Source organism: Vipera ursinii, assembly GCF_947247035.1.
Source record: "Vipera ursinii genome assembly, chromosome: 3".
NCBI classification, from domain to species: Eukaryota; Metazoa; Chordata; class Lepidosauria; order Squamata; family Viperidae; genus Vipera; species Vipera ursinii.
In genome coordinates, this window is record NC_139516.1 from 134,785,208 (window position 1) to 134,795,123 (window position 9,916).

Here is a 9,916-nt window from a genome sequence, read left to right on the forward strand (position 1 = left end):
GTTGCACAGGGCACACAATTGATGGGAATATACCCTGAGGATAACTTCTATTTATACAAATAAATAGTCAGGAATGTGCACAGCTTTCAAAAACAACTGACACAGAATGGATTGTCTCAGTTGAAAAGTGCTCTGGAACTTATTTTGGATGGCCTTGTTCACTCACAAACCTAAACACACAAACATCATAATTTAACTCATCTAGTGGTTATCAGTCATGTATGAACTAGTCCTTCTAGAGTCAGATCTTAATACTCTTCTAGCTGGATCCATCGTACTGTCGTACATCATACAGCCCTCAGAGGAAGAAAAAGTCGGTGAACCAACACTTTCCCTTTCACGCACCAAAACCCTGTGAGTTTAACAAATGAAGCCACATGTTTTGGTGGGATCCTTTTTTTTTCCCTTTTCCTTCTCGTTCAGTCATTACATTATTCACATCATAGAAGGACTGTGTGAGCTGTCACAGTTGCAAGAGAAATGACTAAATAACGACAGGAACCATGCAGTAAATATTCAGTGAGGAAAGTGTAAGTGTGTGTGAAAGAGAGAGAGAAGGAAAAATGGGAACAATTTTCAGGAGTGCCTGTTTTGCTACTAGGGCAATTAGGAGAGCTCAAACTGAACAATGAAAGGAAGGGTCAGGCCTTTGTTCTGAAGGTGTTTTTGTAGAAAGGTGATGATGGCTCACAGCTTTGCTCCACTATTACTTGTCTATTCTTTGCTGAATAATTAGGCCAAGAATGATTTTGCACATTTCACTTTATTATATGTAATTCTTGTTTATTATTATTATTATTATTATTATTATTATTATTATTATTATTATTATTAGTAGTAGTAGTAGTAGTAGTAGTAGTAGTAGTAGTATTAATTTAACCTTCAATTCAATTCACAGTCTGGGACTGGTAAAAACCTAACAGTTCAAGTCCTAACCAAGGATCTAAGAGCTATTAAGATAGCACCTGAGTATATAGGCAGTTCCAAGTAGGGTGTTTTTTTTTTACAAAGTCAGAATATTCAGCTTCAATAAGTTCAAAGGGCTCCTATTAGGTCCTTACGGGCCTAGGAAAATTTTCCACACTTCCTCCACCCATCTCGTCCTCTTCCTCCAGCTGCAGGCCTCGAGGCTTGTCACAACAATCACGCTGCTGCCGCTGCTCGTGGCAAGATATCACCACGTGGCTCTTTGCGCCACTTGCACTGATGCCACTGCTTGCAGCAGGAGGCCATGTGGCTTGTCATGCCACACGACAAGCCTCCTGGCCTCCTGCGACAAGCGGTGGCAGCGATGCTATCTCTGTGACAAGCCTTGAGGCCTGTAGCTGGAGGAAGAGGACGAGATTGGCGGAGGAAGTGTGGAAAATTTTCCTGGGCCACAGCTGCACCCACAGCATCTGGAGGATCCTCCAGCAATCCTCTTTCCCCCAGTCCAACAGGAGGAGCCTCCACCCACACCACAGCTCTGCAGCAGTCTGGATCCAGAACCAATGGCAACCCAGGAGGAGCCTGGCAGCAGCTTGCCCACGCATTCCTTTACCCTGATAGCATGGAGCCAGAGTGTCTCGGGGTCTCTGTCAGTCAGCAAGACAGTCTAGGCAAGATTGGCGCCACTGAAGCTGACCTGGTGCCTAGCAAGAAGGCGAAGTTGGCAAAGGTGGAAGGTGAGTGGCAGCCCACAGAGCAAGAAGGGCCCTTTCCAAGCTTGGCCAAATCCTGCAGGACTGTTCTCTACCAAAGGTGCCAAGGAGCCCAAAGAGAACTGCAGGTTAGGCGACAGTGTGCTGAGTGTAAAGGTGAGGGCTATGGTAGACTTGTAAAGTGCCCCTGCCAGGGACTCTATACTCTATACTTCCCCCTGCAAGTATAGGCAAGAGACACTCTGGTGACTCGGGAAGAAGGCCAGACAAAAGCCAAGCGATGGCTGGCTGTAGAGGGTGCTCCCTGGAACTGTGATGCGGTGGCTGCATGCAGAAAAAGGAACTGGTCACGCCAGCACAAATCTTGCAGTTCCTGAAAGAGAAGCTAAGAAGTTTGGGTTGCGGGGGGGGGGGGGAATGAAGTCATTTCCAAGAAAAGGGGAAAGACTTACAAACCAGTCAGGCCTTTCAAATCGGTTTGCCGAACTCAACAAAAAATTTGGTAACGGTTCTGGCGAAACAGTGTGAACCACCTGAATCCCACCACTGATTTGAGGTTCCTGAGCTGATAACGTACTTCTATAAGAAGCAAAAAAATTTATGAAATGTACTGTATACAAATGTTGAAATAATTAACCAGAATATTTTGTTCTTATGAACAAGGAAAAGGTCACCTTAAAAATGTGAAATTATTTTGATTGAAAATGAGTTTAACACAAAGTTAAATTATATTTTTGAATATGTCAGACATGTTTATTAAAATTTATACTGTATCCATAGGGCTAATAGTCTAAGCATGTAATATTACTATGGATGCTGAACTGGTACTGATTCAGTTCTGAGTACAATTTAGGGCACTATTTTTAAGCCATAAACCCCTTAATAGCTTCTGGATAGCCTCAGGATCATCTTTACAACTTGTTATCAGCCCAACTTACTAGAAGACAGTGGGAGAGTTTGACACTTCAAAGGATATGCGCAGCTCAGGTTAGGAAACCTGAGTGTCAGTGTGATGCAACATTTTCCCTGCCACCTTGAGGGCCTTCAGAAGGTTATTATAAAAAAAACTTTTCCAGAGAATGCTGTAGTAATTTGCAGCTTCTGAACTTTTTAAAAAAAATATTATTTTTAATTTATTTAATTTATTTTTAAATTATTATTTTTAAATATATTGTTGTTATGGTATATGTGGTTGTTCATTTAGTTTTATTTTTTTATTGTCCCTTTATGATCTTTGTGTTTTATCTTATGGTGGATGTTTTAATTTTTTATTTTCATATCTTAGACACCAGGAATCATGAGATTTACATCAGCAGGATTTATTTATTTGCATAAATACATTCTATTTTTTCCCCTTCAACTGATGATTTTCCTTTCCTCCCTTCCCTTCCCTCCCCCTCCCCTCCCATTCCCTCTCCTCTTTCTGCTATCTTATCATTTTTAATTATTCCTTTAAATTTTTATACTTTGTTACATTCAATAATACTAATAAAAATATTAGTTTATATTTTTATCCAGCTTACATACTTAAGCTGAAACAAGCTGCTTTGCACTCTGGCTTTGTATGGAGTTATTGGAACTGGTGAACCTCTCTTCCTACCGTATTTTCCGGCGTATAAGACGACTGGGCGTATAAGACGACCCCCTACATTTCCTGTTAAATTATAGGCTTTGGGCTATACTCACCGTATAAGACTACCCCTCTTCCAACACACACCAAATAAAAATTAAAAAACATCAGATTTGATTTTAATATGGTAATTTTAATTCAAATGCTTATGACATGCAGGTACTTAGTAGGAAAACTGTCACTTATAAACATAAGGCTGTTTGTCATCAAACATGTAAACATAAAACAGTGCAAGTGGATTAAACTTAATAGTAATAGTAATAGTAATAGTAATAGTAATAGTAATAATAATAATAATAATAATAATAATAATAATAATAATAATAAGAAGAAGAAGAAGAAGAAGAAGAAGAAGAAGAAGAAGAAGAAGAAGAAGAAGAAGAAGAAGAAGAAGTAGTTGGAAGGGACCTTGGAGGTCATCTAGTCCAACCCCCTGCTAAGGCAGGAAACCCTATACCATTTCAGACAAATGGCTGTCCAGTCTCTTCTTAAAAACTTCCAGTGTTGGAGCATTCACCACTTCTGGAGGCAGGTTGTTCCACTGGTTAGTTGTTCTAACTGTCAGGAAGTTTCTCCTTAGTTCTAGGTTGCTTCTCTCCTTGACTAGTTTCCATCCGTTGCTTCTTGTCCTGCTTTCAGGTGCTTTGGAGAATAGCTTGGCTCCCTCTTCTTTGTGGCAGCCCCTGAGATATTGGATCACTGCTATCATGTCACCCCCTCACCCTTCTCTTTGTTAAACTACACATACCCAATTCCAGCAACCGTTTCCTATTTTCCTAATTCACTTTTTCACTTTTCCTAATTCACTCTAAAGCTTTCCCTACGCAGAGCCTTATGTAACACCAGCTGCCTGCAATTGGTGCAGGTTCTCATCCCACCAGGCTCAAGGTTGAGTCAGCCTTCCATCCTTCCGAGGTAGGTAAAATGAGGACTCAGATTGTTGGGAGCAATAAGCTGACTTTGTAAAATGCTGCTTGTGGGGGGGGGGGGGTGAAAGCTCTAATAGGCAGGCATATACATAGAATGAAGGCTATTGCTAAGCACATTGATTTGTGCTTTAAATTGTAAGCCGCCCTGAGTCTTCGGAGAAGGGTGGGATATAAATGGGATTAAAAAAAAAAGACCAACCTGGAGATCCACTCCAGGTTTTCCAGCCAGCCCACCCAGTTCCTGAGTCAAATTAGAGCTAAGCTGCTGCTCTGCTACGCATTCCCCACCTGCCTTTGAAATTGCTCTTGCATTCCCCACCTGCCTACAGCTGCTCTTCAACTTTAGAAGGAAAGTAGCCCAGACCCCAGCCCGTAAAAAATCACAGACTGCAGCTTCTACTCCAATTGGTCCCGCTTTCCCTGCGCAGACTAAATGGAAGATCCGCTCCAGGTTTTCCAGCCAGCCCTGTCCCTAAAGTTTCAGCACCCGGCGTATAAGACGACCCCTGACTTTTGAGAAGATTTTCATGGGTTAAAAAGTCATCTTATACGCTGGAATCTACGGTATTTTTTTTTTCCTGCAGAGCCTAGGGTTCTTCTAAGCATACCAGATTCTTCCTTCTTGTTTCTCAATGTGATGCCATTTTGGTTGCCGTCTCATGAGCACTCACTCTGAGTTTGCTGTGGGAAGAATGATAGTCTACTATTCCCAGAGACAGACCTTCTTTTTTCATGTCTTCTTCCATCTTTCTTCATTAACTCTTGAGCAGAAATAATTTGTGATGACCTTGGCACCCCAACCCTAGGTTTACACTGTGAAAGAATTCACTATGGGCTATTCTCAAGCCAACTGAAGCTTCTAAGACAGGGGTGTCAAACTCAATTTCATTGAGGGCCGCATCAGCATTGCAGTTGCCCTCAAGGGGCCGGGTGGGCGTGGCCTACTGGGTGGGCGTGTCCTGCTGGGTGGACGTGGCTAGAGTGCGCATGGCCTACTGGGTGGGCATGGCCAGCTCTACATCATTCGCATCAAGGGTGCCTATGGGGGCCTGGGCAGGAGTGGGACAGATCTGAGGGTCTCTGGCAGAAGGAAGGTCTCTGGGCCAGGGCCAAGACAGTGGGGGCCGTTCCCTCACTGTTTCCAGGATGGCTTTGCGGGCCACATGAAACCACTTTGCGGGCCGGATCCGGCCCCCGGGCCTTGTGTTTGACATGTCTGTTCTAAGATGACTGAAGATTTGCATAGCTATTAACTATTGATTGTTCCATAGGAAAGAGTTTATTCAAAGAACAGCAGCCCTATTCATACTGAGATATTAAACCTGGATTCCAAATGTGATCCTATCCAGTGATAACTGAGGGATCACATAACTGTAAAGAAGACTTCTACCAATTAAGACGGAAGGCTAAACTCCATCCTTCTCATGCTATCTTTCTTTTAAAAGAAACAAAACATTCTGGTTCCTGTTGGCAGTCTGAAGAGATGTAAGCCAATTTCAGATTTATTCTCTTTATTCAGAACTGGGTCAGAATGTCCTTTGGGTCACATGCCCTTCCTAGTTTTACAAAAAGAAATCAGGGCAAATGCCTACAAACCAAAGTTTTATATGCCACAATTAGCAGGCGATGATATTGAATAGGCTAAAATGTTTTGGATCCAGTGCCAAAAAGCCACTTTGGAGCGCGTGCAGCACAATCTGCTACTCTTTAAATCAGGAAAAGATGTGTATGCATTAGAGAGTTGGAAATAAGTGCTGTGCTTGTGCCTGCCCCACCCCAAATGTATCCTTTGAGGTTTGTTTTTAAAAACACCATTCAGCCCTAATATTTAATCTCCTATTTCCTGAGTTCTTCACAGCAAAGTTCCTCTGCTAGAGACCTGGAGGAAACCTGGATGATTTGGGATATCATTTAGCAAGCCAAATGCCATCATAAATCATGCAGTGCAATATTCAACGAGTTACAAAGGTACAGTCCAGTCAGGTGAAACTTGCTGATCACTGTACATTCAGCACCTCTTCATACAGTCCAATAATGCCTCAGAATGCTCTTTGATATGAAGGCTGTTGTATAGTATAAATTAAATTTCCACAAACAATGTCAAATAAGCTGTTATCAGAAACTCATCATAACAAAATACCAGATATTGTGATGCCTCTGGTATAGTAACAGAAAGTACAGACATATTGTTTTCAGAATAAATGGGCTTTGCATGATATGAAAGAATAAAGCTTGCCCAGGAACTCAAAAACTCGTAACTCTTCAGAGACAACCAGCAACTTAAAGTCCATAATATGAACATCTGAAGGGACAAGGATATATCCTTGGTAGAAAAGGGAATCAAATGAAAATATAATGTTGACTGGTATTTATTTCATTTTTTTTTCTGAAGACATATTGTTACCACCACATTTTCTTCTATGATAGATAGCCATTCATACAGGTAGTCCTTGACTTACAACAGTTCACTTAGTGACAGTTCACAGTTATGGTGGCACTGAAAAAAAAGTGACTTATAACCATTTTTCACACTTATGACCGTTGCAGCATCCCCATGGTTATGTGATTTACATTTGGATGCTTGACAACTGACTCACATTTATGACATATGCGAAGTCCCAGGAACTTTTTGTGACCTTCTGACAAGCAAAGTCAATGGGGAAATCAGATTCACTTAGCAGCCGTGTTACTAATTTAACAACTGCGGTGATTCACCTAACGAATGTGGCAAGAAAAGGCGTAAAATGGGGCAAAACAAGTGGTTAACTTAGCAACATAAATTTTGGGTTCAGTTGTGGTCGTAACTCGAAGACTACCTGTATTGGAAGACAGGAGTAACTACTACAAGCATGCACTGGATTGAGGCAAAACTTAAGCTCCTTGGAGCGCTTCAGACAGATAGAAGCTATAGCTCCACAAGAAGAATCGAGATCCTTTGAAAGTGACCAGAACTGAATCAAGATCATCAAATATCTATGAATCATGCTCATCAAATTCTATGATCCTAAGAATTGTTGCTCATTGTGACTTCTGATCATGAGGGATCAGAAAGGGATGAAAGGGAGTTGCAAATCAGCCTCACCATCTCCTGTTGAGCAGTATAGTTTAAGCTATCCATGCCATGATATCACTAGAAAGGGGCAAATTTGACTGGGGGTGGGGTAGGAAAAGATGGCTTCCTGAAGATAAGACTATAGCTGAAAGACAAAAAAAAAATTGCCAAAAAAAGGAGCTACAGTAAAGATGGGAAGAGAGACATATAAAAGGCAATTCTACCAGGTAATGATAGGTATTTCGCTTCAGGACACACAAGTCACAATTCTTTTTTGAAGTGCTTTGCAAAAGTAATTAATTCTGTTAGAAAACAAAAATAGACATTTATTTTAAAATCCGTAATTTCATGGGGAGGCTAACTTCAATTTCCTCTGTTTATCCTTCTATCATTTGTCAAATTTCTTACCAAGGAATACCTCTGGCATATCTCCATTTCTCAGCAGTTTATAGAAGCCTTGTCTGCCTCTGTAGTTTTCAGACAAAATATCCATCAATGGAAAGATGAGTATATCTTTTTTCTCTAATCTGCAACAACTTTTCTTCTGTAACAAAGAAGTGAATCTGCAAAATGTTTTGATCTCTGACTAAAAGTAACTATGCCTAAAAATGTACTCTTAAGTATATCTACAAACTACCACAAAAAGTTAAACATGCTACCCTGAGGTGAAGAAGAGGATGCAGATTAAAGACAGCCTAGCTCCAAAATCCTTTACTTACTTTTCAGGTTTGGGCAGGTTTACTCCCACATATGAGTTAATTTGCCTGCAAATTTCACTGCAATGCTTAGGTTCACAAAATATATTGATCCACAAATAACAACTTGGGGGGACTTAGCATGTCATCCTGAACCATAAACTAACCATGTTAGGTTTATACAACATGCTAAGTGCAATGTTCTTGACTAGTTTATTGCTCAGGGTGTCATGTGAATATACCTTATTAAGAAGAGATACAGATTTATTAGGGTTTCATATTTAAATCAATAAAAACCCAATGTTTTGACTTCCAAATCCTGCTTCTGAGTTGATTCATGAATCATATTAAGCAACCTCTGACTCAGTCAAGTCAAAGTGGGCAGCAATTTTGAGTAGTGCTGGCATAATTCTCCATCATTATGACATAAGGTGCAGTGAGTAATACACAATACCTGCACAACAGTCTAACTGAAAGATTCATACTTGATGAAATTTTAATTCTGATGATTTATAGTATTTATACCAAGTACATGATCTAGATTCAGGTTGAATCTTTGATCTATTCTCAAGGCCAAGCAAGCATGATATGTCACTTAAAGAACATTTGCTTCTTAAAGCAACATTTTCTCCTAAAAAGAATGCATGCCTCTTCTCTAGCAATCATAATATTAGCCCAATAGATTACAATACCATAGGTTCTTGGAAGTACTGTTGAAAGAAAAACCGGATCCAGTTCCAAGTTGGAAGTAAATAAAATGGAGGCTAAGATGCTGGAAATAAAAATGGAGGATGCTTAGGAAAGAAGGTTCCAGTTTATTGATGAACAGAACCAGCAACGGCACGCAATTCTAGTGGTGGTGTGCTGACTTCCCACAGTACTCAATGTGTATGAAGTCAACACTAACTAAAACTGGCAGCTGTTGTTTCACATTGTTGTGAACAGATAATTATTACATAGATTACAAACAACAGCACGACAGAAAACAACAATGGTATATTGGAATATCTGCAAGAAATAAACTTGCTTGAAAGCAAGATTTCATGGGACCACAAAATAGACAAAGTAATAGAAAACAAAACTCTGGGAGTTTAGAATTCAAACAGAAAAGTACCTACCACATAATATCCTTAAGAATTCTCAATAAAAAAGACCAAAAAATCCAACAGCATTTGGTTAGTGGATGCAGCAGTACCTGCAGACAGCAGAAACAATAAAACTGGAGAGAATCGTTTAATATTACTAAACAACAACATACTTTATGCCTGTCCCTGGTCCTTGGGATGTACTCAATAGGTAGATAAAAATGCTAAATCCAGCCTAATCTGGCTGACTGGACGACTCACCATAACAGTGATAAGCAAATAGTTTCCCTTCCACTGCAAATCAGCCCTATCCCTAGCAAATCAATTTCACATCCTTTTTGCTCACCTACTTATATTTTTGTACAAAGAGCTACTCCTGAGGAATGCTCAGAAAACTTCAGCTACTTCAAAACATAACAGCTAGACTGCTAACTAATACATAACACTGGATTGGCTTCTAGTTGTTTTCCAGGCACAGTGTAAGGTGTTATTATTATTATTATTATTATTTTAAAGCTCTGAATTATTTAGGACACTGCCTATGTTAATACAAATCTCTTATTAGAAGCTTTCTTAAAGATGTCCTCACTTTGCAAAATCCATTTGTCATGCACAGAGAAGATGGTTTGATATAATGATAGAAAAGTAGAATTAGGGTTTAAGACACGATAATGTTTAAGCCAAAAATGAAAGCATCCCATTTGCATAATGTAATTCTTGGAATAAATTCCATCACAGAAATAAATCATTTGGTATTTATAAATAGATATTAAAAATTGTCCAAATAATAGCAGAGTAGTCTTTTCTTACATGGTGCACTCTAGATATGTGAGCCAGGAGGCCATGTTGACAGAATGTATCAGGATGAGGACAGTTGAGATAGAT

General features: G+C 39.9%; 1 pseudogene across 1 annotated transcript; it reads left to right on the forward strand.

Moving 5' to 3' along the window:
• Positions 1 to 217: 217 nt before the first annotated feature.
• Positions 218 to 1,820, forward strand: LOC310637670 (annotated as a pseudogene). Its single transcript has 2 exons — positions 218 to 313; positions 1,326 to 1,820. The product of its transcript is annotated as an uncharacterized misc_RNA (transcript).
• Positions 1,821 to 9,916: the final 8,096 nt, after the last annotated feature.